The sequence below is a fragment of the Acomys russatus genome, chromosome 31 (assembly GCF_903995435.1).
Source record: "Acomys russatus chromosome 31, mAcoRus1.1, whole genome shotgun sequence".
Lineage (NCBI taxonomy): Eukaryota > Metazoa > Chordata > Mammalia > Rodentia > Muridae > Acomys > Acomys russatus.
In genome coordinates, this window is record NC_067167.1 from 5,538,113 (window position 1) to 5,550,763 (window position 12,651).

A 12,651-nucleotide genomic window follows, 5' to 3' on the forward strand; every position below is an offset into this window, starting at 1 on the left:
TTAGCCATTCCACACACATATGGTCACTTGATTTTTGACAAAGAAGCCAAATCCATTCAATGGAAAAAGGATAGCATCTTCAACAAATGGTGCTGGTCTAACTGGAGGTCTATGTGTAAAAAAATGAAACTGGACCCATATTTGTCACCTTGCACAAAACTCAAATCCAAGTGGATTAAAGACCTCAACATAAAACCAGAGACACTAAGTCACTTAAAGAAAAAAGTGGGGAAGAGCCTGGAACATATTGGCACAGGAGACAACTTCCTGAACAGAACACCAACGGCCCAGGCCTTAATGTCAAACATTAATAAATGGGATCTCATGAGGCTGAGAAGCTTCTACAAAGCAGGAGACACTGTCAAGAGAACAAAGCGACAGCCTACAGACTGGGAAAAGATCTTCACCAACCCTACATCTGACAAAGGTCTAATATCCAAAATATATAAAGAACTCAAGAAATTAAACACCACCAAACCGAATAACCCAATTGAGAAATGGGGCTTGGAACTAAACAGAGAATTCTCAACAGAAGAGTATCAACTGGCTGAGAAACACTTAAAGAAATGCTCAACCTCCTTAGTCATCAGGGAAACGCACATCAAAACAACTCTGAGATTCCATCTTATACCCATCAGAATGGCTAAGATATTTATTTTCATTTTGGAGATTTTACTATAATATTGATATACATCAAATCCTCATATTTTAAGTCATTGCCTTCCATGTTTCATTATTTGATGTAGTAAACAGATGTATCTATCTATCTCTCTATATGTATGGATAGATATACATGAGGTATATACATCAATCTTGTAAATGCATGTAAGATATATACATATTTTATATATTTATATAAATATATAAATACAACCTGTTCAATCTGTCTAATGTTCTTTGTATATATGTTATCGTTATAAAAAAAAAACCACAATCAAACAAACAGTTCCTGCACTTAAAGCTCAGGAAACGTTGTGAAAGACTAAATGGAAATATTGGTAGAATAAGAGGATTGCGATTTTTAAAATAAATTAATTTTATTTGTTTGCATCCTTGTCATGGCCCCTCCCTCTTGTCTTCCTGTTCCCACCCTGCCTTCTATTTCCTCCATTCCACTTCCCCTCTTTCTCATAAAAGGGGAGCCCACCCCCCACTAACCCACCCAAGGTTATCATGTCAAATCAATACTGTACACAATCTCTTCCCCTGTGCTCTTGCAAGGCAACAGCAGATTTTCACTCTAAATGCCCAAGAGTCTAGTTACCACATGGATAGCTCAATTGGATTAGGACATTGTGGTAAGAGTATATATTCTTGTCAAGGTAGAATTAAGCCATCAATGTCTCTCCAATACAACCACCTAAACAAGAGACGAACAAGGACAAGAGCAATAAACATTCCGAATGGATGACATAAAGTAAAGAAGCCTCAATCCTACATAATTAACTGCAGGCAGCTGAGAAATTCTGAGAATAAGAGAAGTATTATTTTTCAGGAAAGAGCACATCAATTGGTTATTCAATACCAAATAATTTTCTTGAATTTACTTTTGCCACATTTACTCCCAGCAAACAGAGGAGGAAATCATAGAGAACACTGACTGTGTGTAATTTGGACTTGACGGTGATAAAGCTGAACACGTGTCTGTTTGGACTTTGGAACTGGTTTCTGAGAAGAATGTTCAAGGATTTGGAGTTTCAAAAGCAGAGGACTGAAATGGGGTCATCAGATATTAACTGAGTATTTAGGCAATGTTTGAAAAGTTAGAATGCCAAAAAAGTAAACCCAGGAGAAGTTCTAAGATGGCAGCACTAATTATACACTGTGTCTATCGGTAGGACAGCAGCGCAGCACAGTGAGCAGTAGACCAAATTGTACGTACCCAAATAGATGCTTTCATGTTTCACAGGTCAGACATGACCTGATGGTGAGGAAAACCAATGGGTCTGACCTCAGATCATGAAGCTAATTCTCAGAAAAGTTCCTGGGTCTCCATAGACACACTAGGTCTCACTAACTAGTCATCTGCTTGCATGCCTTTGCTCTGTACTCATCAACACAGACTGAACTGTGGGCCCCCAACACCAGTGTCTGGGTCTTCTGGTGGAGAGGAGACCCCACGGAGAGGGACACAATTGGGTCGAACCTCAGGTCATAACATTAATCCATGAAAAAATTCCTGGGTCTCCACAGGAGTGCTTGGTCTCAGTGTACAGTTATTCAACCATGTGCTGCTTTCACTGGGCAGTGAAGGGCACCAGAAACTACAAGCCAATAGCAGAGACAGCCAGATGGCTAAAAGCTCACATAAAAACACAATCAACAAAACCCAAAGCAATATGGCATCTCCAGACCTCAGTAATCCCAAGGCAAACAACCCTGGACACAAACATAACTGAGTAAAAAGAAAATTACCTGAAATCTATGCTAGGAAGATGATAACTGAGGACAGAAATAAAATCTGTAAAGAAATACAGGAATATACAGTCAAACAGATTGAGCCCTTTAAAGAGACCTGTAGAGAGGAAATGAATAAATCACTCAAAGAAATACAGGAAATCACAAACAAGTGAATGAATTTAACAAATTATCTAAAGAAATGCAGGAAAACACAAACATGCAGGTGAAAGAAATCAATAACCTTATCCAAGGTCTGAAGATGGAGATGGAAATAATAAATAAAGCACAAACTGAGGAAATCCTTGGAAGAGAGAACTTAGAGAAGAAAACAGGAACTATAGAGTAAGGATTGCCAACCAAATAAAGGAGAAGAAAAAAATAATCTCAGGTGTAGAAGACACAATGAAAACATTTGATGCAATCATCAAAGAAAATGCTAAAATTAAAAAATTATTGACACAAAACATCCACAAAATCAAGGGCACCATGAAAAGAAGAAAGCAAGAATATCAGGAACTGAGGAAAGAGAAGATGTCTGGCTTCAATGCAAGAAAATATTTTCAGCAAATATATAGAAGAAAAATCTCCAACTTAAAGAAATAGATTCTTATAAACATACAAGAGTACTAATGAACACCAAATAGATAGGCCAGAAAAGAAAATCTCCCTGCAACATATTAAGCAAAACACTAAATATACAGAACAAAGAAAGATATTAAATTGTGAAAGGAAAAAAGGTCAAGTAATGTATAATTGTAAACTTATCAGGATCACACCTGACTTTTCAGCAGAGACCATAAAAGCCAGATGGCCTGGGTAGAGGCCTTGAAAACTCTGAGATACCACAGGGACTAGTTTAGACTAATACATCCAGCAAAACTTTCAGTCACTGTAGACAGAGAAAACAAAATATTCCATGACAAAAAGAAATTTAACAGTACCTACCCACAAATCCTACAGAGGATACTAGAAGGAAAACTTTATGCCAAGGAAGCCAACTACACTGAGGAAAACACAGGAAATAAATAACATCACTACAGCAAACCAAAGTAAGTAAGCACACAAACACACTGCGATAACCAACATCAAAATAAAAGGAACTAACAGTCACTCCTCATTAATCACTTTCAACATCAATTGACTCAACTCTTTTAAAAAAAAAAAAGACTAGAGCAAACAGAATAATTGGATAGATAAACCATACCCAACATTCTCCTGCATACAAGAAACACATCTCCTGCACAAAGGTAGACATTACCTGTGAGTGCAGGACTGGAAGAAGGTTTTCTAAGCAAACAGACCCAAGAATAAGGTGAAGTAGCGACTCTAATATCTAATAAAAGAGAGTTTCAACCAAAATTTCACAAAAGTTTCAAGGAAGAAGGACACTTCATACTCATCTGAGGAAAATTCAACCAAGGTGGCATCCCATTTGTAAGTATCTATGCCCCAAATACTAGGGCACACACACATGTAAAAAGAAACATTAATAACACTTAAAAGCACACATTGATCACCATATAGTGGGAGATTTGAACATCCCCCTCTTACCAAAGGACAGGTGAGCAAAACTGAAACTAGGCCAAGAAATAATGACACTAACAGATGTCATGAATCAAATGGGGCTAACAGATATCTACAAAACTTTTCATCTAAACACAAAAGATTGTACCTTCTTTTCAGTACCTCACAGAACCTTCTCCAAAATTGACCACATATTTAGACACCAAGCAAGCCTCAAAAGATACAGAAAGATTGAAATAGTACTTTGTTTCCTATCAGACCACCATGAATTAATGCTGCACTTCAACAACAACAGAAACAAAAAGCCTACACACACATGGAAACTGAGCAACTCTCCACTCAGTGACAATTGGGTTAGAGAAGAAATAAAGAAAGAAATTAAGGACTTCTGAAAATTCAACGAAAATAAATTTAGAACATAAACAAATTCATGGGACATGATGAAAGCAGTGCTAAGAGGAAAGTTTATAGCACTAAGTGCCTTCATAAAGAGACTGGAGACATCTCATACAAGCAACTTAACGACACACCTGAGAGACCTAGAAAAATAAGAAGCAGACTCAGAAAAGAGGAGTTGGTGGATGGAAATAATCAAACTCTGGGCTGAAATCAATAAATTAGGAACAAAGAGAACAATTCAGAGAAGCAATGAAACCACAAATTGGTTGTTTGAGAAAATCAACAATATAGACAAACACGTAAGCAAACAAACTAAAAAGCAGAGATACACTATTCAAATCAACAAAATCAGAAATGAAAAGGGATACATAACAGCAGAAACTAAGGAAATCCAAATGATTTTTAGGTCTTACTTCTAAAGCATATTTGCAACAAAAATTTAAAATCTAAACAAAATAGAGTATTTCCTTTATAGGTTCCATTTACCAAAGTTGACAAGAGATCAGGGAAACAAATTAAACAATCCAATATCCCCTAAGGAAATAGAAGCAGTCACCCAAATCTCCCAACCAAAGAGGTTCAGGCTAGATGGATTCAGTGCAGAATTTTACTAGACCTTCAAAGAAGAGCTAACAACAATATCCCTCAAACTATTTCACAAAATAGAAACAAAATGAGCATTAACAAACTAACTGTATGGTTCCACAGTTACCTTGATACCTGTACTACACAAAGACCAACAATAAAAGAGAATTTCAGACCAATTTCTCTTACCAACATTGATGCAAAAATACTCAACAAAATACTACAAACTGAATCCAAGAACACATCAAAAATGTCAATCACCATGACCAGGTCAGTTTCATCTCAGGCATGCAGGGTTGACTCAATATATAGAAATTAATTAATGAAATCGACCATATAAGCAAACTAAAAGAAAGAAACCTACATGATTATCTCATTAGATGACAAAATAGCATTTGACAAAATTCATGTTTAACATCTTGGGAGATACCACATATAAAAGGCACATACTTAAGCATACTAAAGACAATATACAGCTGGCCTATAACCAACATCAAATTAAACAGAGAGAAACTTAAAGCAATTTCACTGAAATTAGGGCAAAAACAGGGTGCTCATTCTCTCTGTACCTCTTTAATATAGTACTTAAATTTTTACCTAGAGCAATAAGACAACAGAAAGATATCAAAGTTATATAAATTGGAAAGAATGATGTAAATGCATCACTATTGATAGATAATATGATAGTATACATAAGTGATCCCAAAATTTTACTGGAGAACCCCTTCAGCATAACATAGATGTCAGGGGATCAAAGCAGATGTTAAGACCCAGAGCCAAACTTTGGCAGAGCACTTAGGTTTGTATGAAAGTAGGGGGTGAATAGAAGGACCCAGGGAGGACAGGAGCACCACAAGGAGACCAGCATAGCCAACAAATCTGGACCCAGTGTGGTCTGCAGAGATCAATGCACTGACCAAGGGCAGTCAATGAATTGTGAGAACCTCAAACCCCTGTTCCTATATAGCTGATTGACAGCTCAGTCTCCATTAAGATCCCCTAGTAAGGGTAGTGGGTATTATCCCTGATATAGACTCTGTTTCATCTATATGATCCCTTTTCCCTGGTGGTGCAGCCTTGTCAGGCCACAGGGGAAGAGAATGCAGGCATTTCTAATGAGTAGCCCAGCTGCAGCAGGAAGGTGCAGAAGAGTTGGAGACACCAGCCCTAAAGGATTACCAACAAAAATGGCAGAGGAGTAGAAAAGAGCCAGACAGAGCCTAGACTACAAGCTGTGGGTGCTGAAGAAGGAAGAGTTGGAAAAGTTATCCAAGTTTCTTGGAGTAGCCCCAAAGTCATGAGGTTTTTTTTTTTTAAACATTGTTCAAGTTTGTTTATGTTCTGTTCAGATTGTTATGCTGTCCCTGGCTATTCCATCTGGAAAGTAAGAATGGATTTAACACATTTTTATTTTCTATGAGGCCATTGTTTAATGACTTTGGATATTAAAAGATTTTGTATTTTAAAGAGATTATTTATTTTAAATAGAGTAAAATCTTAATGTAGGTTCATATCTAAAGACAGGGCAATTTAAAGTTATTTACATTTTTAATGTGACATCATGGAGATGTATGAGAATCAAAAGGTTGTGGCTTAATAATTATGTGTTTGTGTGCCAATTTGTCATGGAGTCAATTGTACCAGATAATTTTATGCCAACTTAACAGAACCAAAAATTCATGTATTAGGGGAGCACCTCAGTTAAAAAATTCCTCCAGGAGACTGGGATGTAGGCAGGCCTATAAGAAATTTTCTTAATTGAGGGTTGATGGGGTAGGGCCATTCCCATTGTGGGTGGTGCTTTTCCTGAGTCAGTGGCCCTAGGTCCTATAAGAAAGGAGACTTGGTGAGGACAAGATAGTGCTGCCTATTATGTACCATGTCTAGAGAGCAGAGGAGCAGAGGCTGGGAAATGGACTGAAGGAAAAAAAATCCAGGAGCACCAGGCTCCCCACTTATGGTAGCCCGACAACTCCCAGGTCAGTAGGCACAAATTTTGAGCACCCTGCACTCCTCCGAACATAAGGAATGAGTGAAAGCCCTTTGGGGAACAGAGAAGCGGTGGCACAGCAAAACAGGTGAGCGAATAGGCTGCTAACCATAAACACAGTCTAGTGGACTTCTCAGACTGAACAATGGAGAAGGTACAGAAGAGCCCCTCCATCATGGCAGGACATGCTCTGGGTGTGGGAATAACCTAGAGGGCCCCACACTCCTCCAAATACTGGAGTGAGTGCTGGCACCCTGGGGAACGGAGGTTCAGAGGCACAGCAACACCCATGATAGCACAGGCTGCTGACAGTATGGGACTTGCCATACTGAACAATTGGGCATGAAAAAAAGAAGCCGCTACCCTCAGCCCCCACCCCCATTATGGCTGGACATTCTCCCATGTTGAGAATCACAAGCTCCAGATACACTGCGCTCTTCTAAGTCCTAGAGAGAGAATAGGTACCCTGTGGAATAAAGGATCAACACAATGAAGCAATACAACAGTCTGGACACTAAGCCCCTGTTCTACTCTGCAGAAGAGTCTTCTGGGAATACCAAGGAGTCAGAGGAACGCTGTTGAATCCAGAATCCTAGGTGTCAGAGGTCAGAGGAATCTAACTCCAGAAGAGCAGTGTCTGCTAAGCCAGTAAATGAAATAGCTGCCTTCCGAAGGGACCCACCTCCACTACTGCCAGCTTAGAAACCCAAGTCCCCTCAGCAGGTGCCTATCTGAAAGAGTATGAAGACAAACAACAAAAAACAGGACTGCATGGCTTTGCCAGGAAACCCACACTGATGACAACCCTGACTACAATATCTAGCAAAACTCCCAATCGCCATAGATGGAGAAAACTAGATATTCCATGACAAAACCAACTTTAAACAATATCAAGCCATGGTCAAGGGGGAAATACATTACACTCAGATTCTACTGGATTTATTATTCAGGAAGAGAATGATGTATAGTTTAATCCATTTCAACCGCAACAAGAAAGAATCCACAAGAAAATGAAGGAGTCATTTCTTTCTCGTCATTTGCCAGTGACCCATGTATGTGTAGCTGAGAAAATTATCCATTCCATTTGGTGTTTAGATTACCGCACTCTCAAAGAGAGAAAAATCATTTCCTTGAAATTCAATAATACAGCTCTACAGAAGATATTAGAAGGAGAACTCCAACACAATGAGATCAACTACATGCAAGAAAACACAGTATGGGGCTGCAGAGGTGGCTCAGAGGTTAAGAGCACTGACTGCTCTTCCAAAGGTTCTGAGCTCAATTCCCAGCAACCACATGGTGGCTAACAACCATCTATGAGATCTGGTGCCTTCTGGCCTGCAGGTGTACATAATAAATAAATCTTTTTTAAAAAGAAAAGAAAACACAGTATATAATCTCACAACAGCAAAACAATGATCACCTCCCTCCAACTCCACAATAAATTCATCCAACAATCATTGGTCACTAATATCTCTCAACATCAATGGCCTGAACTCCCAAGCTAAAAGACACAGACTGAAAAAATGGATACAGAAACAAGATCCAACATTATTTTGCATTCAAGAAACATACCTCAGCAGCTAAGGTCTACATAACTTGAGAGTAAAGGGCAGGAAAAAGATTTCAAAGCAAACAGACCCAAGAAGCAAGTTGGGGTTGCCATTATAATACCTAATACAATCAACTTTCAATTTCAATTCATCAGGAAAATAGGGAAGGACACTTCATTCTCATCAAAGGGAAAATCCGCCTAGAGCACATCACAATCCTGAATATCTATGCCCCAAATTCAAGGGCAACCACATTCATAAAAGAAATAATATTAAAGCTTAATTCCCACCCCACTCTCACCAATGGACAGATCTTCAAAGCAGTTCAGTAAAGCAATAATGAAGCTAAAAGAGGTCATGAATCATATGGACCTAAGACATCCACAACTTTTCATCAAAACACAAAAGAATATACCTTCTTCTCAGCAGCACATGAAACTGTCTCCAAAATTGACCATATATTCAGTCACAAAGCAAGCCTCAATACATACAAAAAATGAAATAATCCCCTGCATCTCATCAGACCACCATCATCTAAAGCTGAACTTCAACAAGAATAGAATTAACAAAAGCCTACAAACACATAAACATTGAACAATGTTCTACTCAGTGACAACTGAGTCAGGATTGAAATGGAAGAAATTAAAGACTTGGTAGAATTAAATGAAAATGAAGGCATAACATATTCAAGCCTTTGGCACATAATGAAATCAGTACTAAGAGGAAAATTCATTGCTCTAAGTGCCTTCATAAAGAAATTGGAGACATTGCATGCAAGAAACCTAATGGAACACCTGAAAACCCTAAAAAAAGAAGCAGACACACCCAAGAGGTAAAGATGGCTCAAAGTCATCAATCTCAGGGCTGAAGTCAATAAATTACAAAGAAAAGAATGTAAAGAATCAACAAAGCCAAGAGTTGGCTCTTTGAGAAGACTGATTGTATAAACTGGGTAAAAACTCAAACTATGAAGACCACATGCCCTGGATGTGACCATACCAGGGTTGTTTTGTTAAATGGTTATTTTTCTCAAATTAGGTTCCCAAGATTCATTTAGACTTGTACTGATCTCAACTTTGCTTGGAGAAGCTTCTTTTTATATTGGGTAATGGTTAGTGGAAAGTCTCATAATTGACATTTTTTCCTGATAATTAGTGACTGTGAGTGCTCTTATATAGATGAATAGCTGCATTACAAATAAACATATATTGCACATCAAGACTTGGGCAACACCATTAAAGAGTGAGAAGAAAACATGTAAGACCCAAAACATAGGGAGGAGATCTGTGAAATACTGTCGTTTATTATACACTTTTAGGGCATCTTTGGTTACCTATACAATTTCTACATAAAATTCCAGCATGGGTATGAAAGGAAGTTCATTGCCCTCCCCTCTATATGGGCAGTTATTGCTGTTGATTGATGCATTTGGAATGTGGTTATAACAAGTTGCTGATCCTGCGGTTGTGAAAGATGCCAGGCTGCATCTCAAGCTGGAATGAAAACTTGGCAGTACTATTCATTTGGTACTAGACTTAGGAGAATGGAATATGCAAGAATGAAAGTTTTGTGGAGGTTTGCACAGAGGTTTCAGAAAGATACGGAGGCCAGGCAATAAGTGGCAGAGTAAAGCTGCAACAGACCATGAGGAGCCATTGAGTGAAATAGTGAATATTATTAATGCCAATGAAGTAGTGTCTGCCAAGTATTTCATCGATATATCATTTTTTGGTGCTATCCAATCTAACATATTTATTCTGAATTACCATATTGGAGTAGTGAAACCATTTACACAATTTTCCAATTTCTAATCATGAACACATTTCTTTTAAAAGTAGTAAGAATTTTCTAAAAGGTTACATGGTGTCTTAGTTACTTATGAAGTTGCTTATTCAAAATTTTTAACAAAACTACAAAATGAGAAAAAAGAATTATGGTACAATCAATCATTGGAGGCACACAGCATGTAAAATTGTGTCTGATGTTATAAAGCGTAAAGACACTACTGCTCAGACTTATAACGAGAAATTCTTCTTTTTCTTCTTCTTCTTCTTCTTCTTCTTCTTCTTCTTCTTCTTCTTCTTCTTCTTCTTCTTCTTCATCATCTTCTTCTTCTTCTCCTTCTTGTCCTCTTTCTTCTCCTCCTTCTCCTCCTCCTCCTTCTCCATCTCTTATGATTACTATGTCACACATTTACTGGTTCTTCTTTCCTTTTTCAAACTTTAATATTCATCACAGAAACACCTAGAGACATATATCTATAGGTATTCTAAGTCCAATAATGCTGGAAATTAAAATTGACAGCCATGACTTAACTCCATATTGATACAACATCCAAACCTATCAGCTTTAAATAGTAACATTCTACTCCAAAATCTTATCTTGAAACTTAAATTTGTTATCATAGTGCAAAATTCACTCACCACCTAGAAAAATACTCACATTCTTTAATATTTTTAAAGTTCTCCAAAATCTAAAGTCAAAATTCTTTGAGAATCAAAGTATTCTCTTAGCTGTGACACCATGGGAAAATTAAAAATATATTTTTATTTCCATTATTGATGACTATAGAATAACCACTCCCACCTATGGTTATACCACAGCCATCGACCATAAAGCTAGCATGTATGAAGACCTAGGTGTAATCCCATCACTCAAGAAGGTGGAAACTGGACCACAGAAAAAGAAAGATATGACTAAAGAAATATTTAAAACCAACAGGAAAAACAATAAATGTTGCAGTTCTGTGATGTCTGAGGCTTTTGATGGTATTTTCTGTGTTCTGTCCCTACAGCTTCATTGCTTCTGACAAGCTATTTCTTTCTGGCCCAGTGAATTCTAAGTGTACAATATTCCTGGTTGATTGTCAAGGGTTTTGTACCACCTACATGTCCATATTCCTCTTGAAACCAAACAGTTATTTTCATTAATTAACATTAATAATTTAATTGTTCCTTTGCATGTAACCTGATCCTGTCACATATTATTTGTCATCAAAGTTCACTCAAATCTTGATACAATTTCAAAGCCTAACTAAAAAATTCTACTAAGCTTTTCTACCAGGTGAATTCCCTTGGAACACATCATTAGCAGCCATTGTATTATTTATGGTATGAATTCATGGAAACAAACATCCTAGAAATTTATATTTGATGAGGAAACCTCTTCAAGTGTGGTGCCTCATCAGTCTATCCCTTTTCAAGTGAATTTTTTATTTTACAAATGTGTGCTTTTCTTGAATGCTGCCTTTGAGCAATCTCTGCTGACACCAGTACAGAAAAACAGATTGCACTTAACTGGAAGTTCACCTGCTTAACAATTATACCTACCTTTAATCTCTCTTGTCTTAGTCTTTATGTTGTAACACTGCTTTTAATCACAATAAAATGGCCTCTTAAAATTCTCTGCTTCATTTCTTTTACTATCTCTTAGAATTGATGAAAGTGAGTACCCAGCATGACACATCTTGAACTCTAGCCTAACAGACTTTGTCGACTAAAGAATGTAGCATTTCTCTAATTCATCTTCATTAAAGTTCTCTCCACAGTACAGAATGAGGCCAGAGTCATTGAAAGGACATAAAATGAATGGCCCAAACCTATGTTACTTATAGAATCCTTGTTGTCCTCTGAAAGTTAATGACATGGCCTTAACTGTTAGCCTTATTTTTGGCAGTCTCATAATCCAAACACTAGACATATGCTGTTAATCTCTGCTGATCACATTTGAGTTCTTCCGTGTCTTACAGCTCCAAAGCTTTCAACATTTTTTCTCAGAAACCATTTTCAAAGACCTAACAGGTATTTGTCCAATTTTATCATCACCAAGCTCTCATTACTCACAGTCTGTGTTCACTATGAACTATTTCTCTGCTTGCCTTGAGTAAATATGTGGCAAAAGCAAGTTCAAGAGAAAGAAGTTTGTATCAAATAACCAATTGATATGCTCTTTCCTGAAGAAGGCTATTTCTTTCATTCTTTCCTTCCTCAGCTACTTGCAGTTTCTTCTGTAAGTTTGGGGCCTTCTTTAAGTAACCACTTTGGGATAACTATTATTGTTCTGGTTCAGCCTTTGTTTAGGTGGTCATATGGTTAAGACTGCGATGCTATAATTCTGACATTATTAGGAAATGTATTACTACAAAATCCACCCAAATCCTCTTTCTCTATGAATATTCCTTCTCTTCCACAGTGTTCCCTG